Consider the following 6,897-nt stretch of genomic DNA (forward strand, 5'->3'; position numbering starts at 1 on the left):
GGGGGGGGGGAGAGAGCGGGGAACAGAGAGAAAGAAAGAGAGAGAGGAACAGAGAGAAAGAGAGAGAGGGGGAGAGAGGCAGCCTAAACAATATATACACAGAGGTACAGACAGTAAAGGTGATGTTGCTATAGACTGAATGAATAATGGTACAGATATTTATAGTAGTGTTACTGATAATAATCGTAATGTTAATGATTATAATTACAATAATAATAATAGGAATAGTAACAATAGTTGTAGCAGAGGGTGTCGAGCAGGAACATGGGGGCAGCAGGCGACCCGCAACCACAGATCCAGACCCCACAGCTCCAGAGCCAGAAACACCTGCAGGAAGTGATAGGAGGAGAGAGGAGAGGGACGAGAAAGCACAAGACTACCGGAAAGGGGAGAAGTCGAGTTAGTAACATGTAATAATGGGATGAGGTTGCATACAGAGGGAGAGAAAGAAGAGGAGAGAGGAGCTCAGTGCATCATGGGAAATCCCCTGGCAGTCTAGGCCTATAGCAGCATAACTAAGGGATGGTTAGGGACTCACCTGAGCCAGCCCTAACTATAAGCTTTATCAAAGAGGAAAGTCTTAAGCCTACTCTTAAATGTGTAGACGGTGTCTGCCTCCTGAACCCAAACTGGAAACTGGTTCCACAGGAACGCTCTGGCTCCTAGTGTAGTTTTGGAGACTCTAGGAACCACAAGTAACCCTGCATTCTGGGAGCGCAGTGCTCTGGTGGGGTAGTAAGGTACTATGAGCTCTTTAAGATAAGATGGTGCCTGACCATTAAGAGCTTTGTAGGTAAGAAGAATGATTTTAAATTCTATTAAGCACCTCACACATACACTGCAAGCCTCATTCAAATCGACCACTAGGAGGTGCTATAAATGCATAATAATTGGATGTGGAATGAAACAAATAAAGCTATAGATCAGAAAATGCTTGTCCAATTGTTACAAAACTTGCAGAATGTGTTTCGTAACAATATTCAAATTCTGAAATTTCTTTGATGGTGATATTGCGGGCATGAACCCGCAAATTGCCGCTTGCGGCTATATTTGTATTTAACTTTGTTGTATTGTATCACATTTTATTGTGAAGCACTTTGTGATTTTTATCTTGAAAGGTGCAATACAAATAAACTTTACTTACTTACATACTTACTCTTAAAATGAATATCACAAAGAGAGCAATCTTGACCTGCTATATATGAAAAGTGCAATGCGATAACTTCTGTTCTGAATTGGCGCTATATAAATAAAATAAAAAAGAAACATGCTGCAGCAACCTGATTTAAATATCACAAGCAAATCAGAAATAACACTCATAACATGGAGTTACTTTGAAATTTAAATAATTTATTTAACACTAGATCACCACAGCAGTACTGTGTTACAGCGTAGTGGGTTTTATCATCAGCATCATCATCATCATCATCGTACTAAATGCCCAAAGAGGCTGGGGTCTGGTCACCTACATCAACACTCCTCATTTGATAAGGGTGGGGGCCCTGACTAATAAAACTAGGTATTATAATAGTAAAATTAAAACAGCATCAGTGCAATTTGTTTTTATAAAGAAATACAAAGATGACAGACAGCTATTGCAAGTTTGTGGGTTGAGTTTTCTCTATGTGTGGAAAGTCTCTAATTGTTCAACAGCAATCACTGCTTAGCACAGCCAGTATATACTAAATGGGACAAAGTTGGGTCTAATTTTCGTACTTATCTTTTGGTTACAACAACATTGTACTTCCTCATAGCAAGAAGGTTCTGGGCTTGAACCTGTGTAGAGTTTGCAGGTCCTCCCCGTGTCGTGCAAGTTTCCTCCAACAGTCCAAGGACATGTAAGTTAACTGCTGACTCTAAATTGCCTGTAGGTGTGACTGTGAGTGTGAATGGTTGTATATCAGCCCTGTGATTGACAGGCTACCTGCCCCCAGCGACCCTCTAGAGGATAAGCGCATATAGCTGATGGATGGAACATTGTATTTAATAGGGCTGTCAACCCGAAATTCAAACTACAAATTTAAATATTCAATCTGTATGATCTGTTCAATTGCAGAATTCACAATCTCTACATAGACAAGTACATAAGGACGTATAAACAGGTCATCAAACCATTTGTTGAGTAAGGAAGCATATACTGATACTGATGCAGGTGAGGCTATTTTACATATTGTTGCTGACTGGCGTTTCCTGACAGGAGAAAATGACGGTTAAAGCAAGCAAGTTTGTTGTCAGTCTGGTAGTAAATTTACAGTGTAGGTCACAGTGTGTCCAATAATAAAATGGATGTCTGTTGTTTCCCCAACTGCTGGAAAGTGAAGGCAGTTTGTGCCAGCTAACCTCTGCCAGAGCTTCAGACTCTGGAACTCTGAAACTGGAAGCTCAGCAGGACTGGATGGGTCACACGCAGTAGTATGTTTTTAAGAGGAAAGTACATGAACACACACTGCAGGGAAAATATTTATAAATAACTGAAATAACTGGCATGGTAAAATTACATCAGTAAGAGGCTCTGAATTTTGGTTTTGATTACTTTTCAATTAATCGTCCAGCCCTGGGTCAAAATTGAAGGGGTCTGTAAACTGTATGAACTTAATACAATGTAAGCGAGCTATATACTTGACTCGCTTCCAATAGCCATTGTTACACTAGCTTCTGTAAGGCAATGTAATCTCTCTAGCAGAGGGATTCTTTCATCGTTTAAATGTTTCTAGGGGTTTGTCATCTACATTCTAAAAGTATCTGCAACTAGAACACTTGCTAGGTGAGAAGAATGATTTTAAATTCTATTCTGGATTTTACTGGAAGCCAATGCAGAGAAGCTAAAACAGGAGAAATGTGATCTCTTTTCCTGGTTCCTGTCAGAACACGTGCTGCAGCATTCTAGATCAGCTGAAGAGTCTTAATGGATTTTTTCGAGCAGCCTGATAATAAGGAATTGCAGTAATCCAGCCTAGAAGTAACAAATGCATGGACTAGTTTTTCTGCATCATTTTTAGACAGGATGTTCCTGATTTTCGCAATACTACGTAGGTCAAAAAAGGCAGTCCTTGAACTTTGCTTAATGTGAGACTTAAACGACATTTCCTGATCAAAGATAACTCCAAGATTCCTCACAGTGGTGCTGGAGGCCAGGGCGATGCCATCAAGCTAACTATGTCTTCAGATAATGCGTCACGGAGGTGTTGGGCCCCAGAACAATAACTTCAATTTTATCTGAGTTTAACATTAGAAAATTACAGGTCATCCAGGTTTTAACATCCTGAAGGCACATTTGAAGTTTAGCTAACTGATTAGTTTCATCTGGCTTGATCGATAGATATAACTGAGTATCATCTGCATAACAATGAAAGTTTATGGAATATGTCCCGATAATATTGCCTAAAGGAAGCATATATAAAGTGAACAGGATTGGTCCGAGCACACATCCTTGAGGAACTCCATGACTAACTTTGGCGTGCATGGAGGACTCGTTAACATGTACAAACTGAAATCGATCTGATAAATAGGACTTAAACCAGTTTAGAGAGGTTCCTTTAATGCCAATGAAATGTTCCAGTCTCTGTAATAGGATCTGATGGTCAATGGTATCAAATGCAGCACTAAGATCTAATAAAACCAGTACAGAGTCCTTTTTTACTGATGCAATGAGGAGGTCATTAGTAATTTTCAGCAGTGCTGTCTCTGTGCTATGATGAACTCTAAATCCTGACTGAAAATCCTCAAATAAACTATTGCTCTGTAGAAAGTCACACAGCTGTTTAGCAACTGCTTTCTCCAGGATCTTAGAGAGAAATGGAAGGTTAGATATAGGTCTATAGTTGGTTAAAATATCTGGATCAAGTTTGGGCTTTTTCAGAAGAGGTTTAATTGCAGCTATTTTAAAGTACTGTGGTACATAGCCTGTTGATAAAGATAGATTGATCATATCTAGTAGAGAAGTGCTGACTAGCGGTAAAACTTCTTTAAGCAGCCTAGTCGGGATGGGGTCTAAGAGGCAGGTTGATGGTTTAGATGAAGAAATTATTGAAGTTAGTTGGTAAAGATTGAGGGAAGGAAAGCAGTCTAAACATATATCTGGCTTTACAGTTGTTTCTAAGGTTCCTGAGTTTAGAGATAAGTCGGTGCTAGTTGAGGTCAGGTCATAGTGAATTTTGTTTCTAATAGTTAGAATTATCATTAAAGAAGCTCATGAAATCGTAATCTACTGAGAGCTATGGGAATACTTGGCTCAGTAGAGCTGTGACTCTCTGTCACCCTGGCTACAGTGCTGAAAAGAATCCTGGAGTTGTTGCTATTTTCCTGTGTTAATGACGAGTAGTACGCTGCCCTGGCATTACGAAGGGCCTTCCTATAAGTTTTAAGACTATCTTGCCAAATTAAACGAGAATTTTCCAGTTTGGTGGAACACCAATTTCTCTCAAGTTTCCGCGATATTTGCTTTAATTTGCGAGTCTCAGTATTATACCATGGAGCTAACCGTCTTTGTTTTATTATTTTCTTTTTTAGATGGGCTACAGAGTCGAGTGTCATTCGCAGCGAGCCTGCAGCACTATCAACAAGATGATCGATTTGGGAGGGACTGAAATTAGCTCTGTTACTTTATGACTTGATAATGAATTTAGAGCTGATGGAACCACATCCTTAAATTTAGCTACAGCACTATCAGACAGACATCTTGTATAAAAATTTTTGCCCAGTGGCGTGTAGTTCAGCAATACAAACTCAAAAGTTATCAAACAGTGGTCGGATAAAGAGGGATTCTGTGGGAACACTATTAAATGTTCAATTTCAATACCATATACCAGAACAAGGTCGAGGGTGTGGTTAAAACAGTGAGTCAGTTCAACACTCTGAGAGAAGCCAATGGAATATAACAGAGAGATAAAGACAGTACTGAAGCTGTCATTCTCAACGTCCACATGAATATTAAAATCCCCTACAATAATAACTTAAGTTGACAAAAATTCAGATAAGAATTCAGAGAACGAAAAGAATTGGTTGCAGTGATTTCCAACTTGAGTGTGAAAGACTAAGAACAAGGCTTTCAATTGGGTTATAATTTAGTTTAGATTTAGAGCTGATTAGTAGGCTTCAGTGGAAGATACCTGCAACTCCACCTCCTCGGCCTGTGCCTCGAGGAATGTGAGTATTAATATGACTGGGAGGGGTGGATTCATTTAGGCTAACATATTCTCCATCACCCAGCCAGGTTTCAGTAAGACAGAATAAATCAATATCATAATCTGATATTATTTCATTTACTAGTACACCTTCAGAAGAGAGTGATCTAGTTTAGTCCACATTTAACTCTCCTATTCGTTTGCACTATTGCTCTTGTGGTTTTAATTTTTATGAGGTTTTTATGCACAGCTCCTCTTCTGTTTACCTTTGATTTAACTAATTTCAATGGTCGGAGGGCAGACACCTTCACTACAGGATTTTCAAGTAACTCCTGTAATGGAGGAGAAGAGAAGTGTGTTAGACTGCGACTCTGTGTAGGGTTTTGGGTGGGTAACTGCTGAAATAGAAGGGCAGAGAAGTGTGTTAGACTGCGACTCTAACTCCTGGTCTCAACTCTGGGTTGTCATGGATTTGGTCCACTAATAAAGTTGGCCAGATTTCTAGAAATGAGAGCTGCTCCTTCCCAAGTGGGATGGATGCCGTCTCTCCGAATCAGACCAGGTCTTCCCCAGAAAGTCTGCCAATGATCTACAAAGCCCACATCGTTTGCTGGACACCACCTCGACAACCATACATGTCATCACTGGTCAGATTTGGCAGGGGTCCAGAGAAAACTACGGTGTCTTACATTGTTTTTGCATATGTACACACTGACTCAACATTAATCTTAGGGTGTGTGGGGGTCTGGGGCTCGGGGCTTTGGAGCCTCTGGGTCTGGGGTGGGTCTGCGCGCTGGGGGGGCCCCCCTGGACCCGTCCTGGGGCTGGGCGGGGTTGTCGCTGACTCTGGGGTGCTGCCGGTGCTAGAGAGGCTCTTGCTATAAGTCCTGGGCTGGAGGGACCTGGCGTCCTTCTGTTTAGGGGGGTGGGGGACGGGACTGATTGAATGATGGGGCCAGTCAGGAATCTGCGTGAGCCGGCCGAGTTGCATATTCTGGAGCTCTGCCGGTGCGGCTGTGAATGCTGGGTGGGAGAGTTATCAAGCACGTAAAGTTTGTTTCAGATGTGAGCATGTACACTGAACAATAATGTACCCAAACAATAAAATAAATTCCTTTTATATTTCCCTGCCTTGTTGTTTATGTGTACATACAGAGGAAGAATGTGAGAACAGCACACATTTCATCGTTACTGTGTGTTAGAGCATGGGAGAACAGTGGATACTTTTAATACAGCCCACGCCCCTAATACTGTGTAACTATAACAAGTAGAGAACAGAAGAAAAAGATGTTCTTTCTTTACAACTGTCTGCATAGCTTATTCATATTGTGTAATGAATGAAAATAAATAGGCCTACTTTGACATTTAAGATTAACTTGTTTGATCCACCTTCATACACATGTGACATTACTGTACAACTTGAGAAAGGTGAGTTGTTTTCTGCTCCAGCCTGCCTAAAAGAAAAGCGTTTTGGGGATTAAATGGACTTTATTAGCTGCTGCAGTGCAGGATGAACTCAGAATAGACCCATTTCTCACCTTATTATTCTAAATCATGCAATGAAGAAGAAGAAATGCATAATAAATCCTGGGACAAAATCTGTCCACAAATACTGTACAGCATGTAGTCTGATGAACAAGACTTGTGTTATAGCTGACTTGGGCAGTGAAATGTTTTTTTAATTCATGTGGTCATAGTTGTCCACAACTCAAATCAGAATATAAGAAGAAATGTTTTATACCACCTCAAGAAGGCTTCCTATCAGAAAGGTAGG

Source organism: Micropterus dolomieu, linkage group LG03, assembly GCF_021292245.1.
Source record: "Micropterus dolomieu isolate WLL.071019.BEF.003 ecotype Adirondacks linkage group LG03, ASM2129224v1, whole genome shotgun sequence".
Lineage (NCBI taxonomy): Eukaryota > Metazoa > Chordata > Actinopteri > Centrarchiformes > Centrarchidae > Micropterus > Micropterus dolomieu.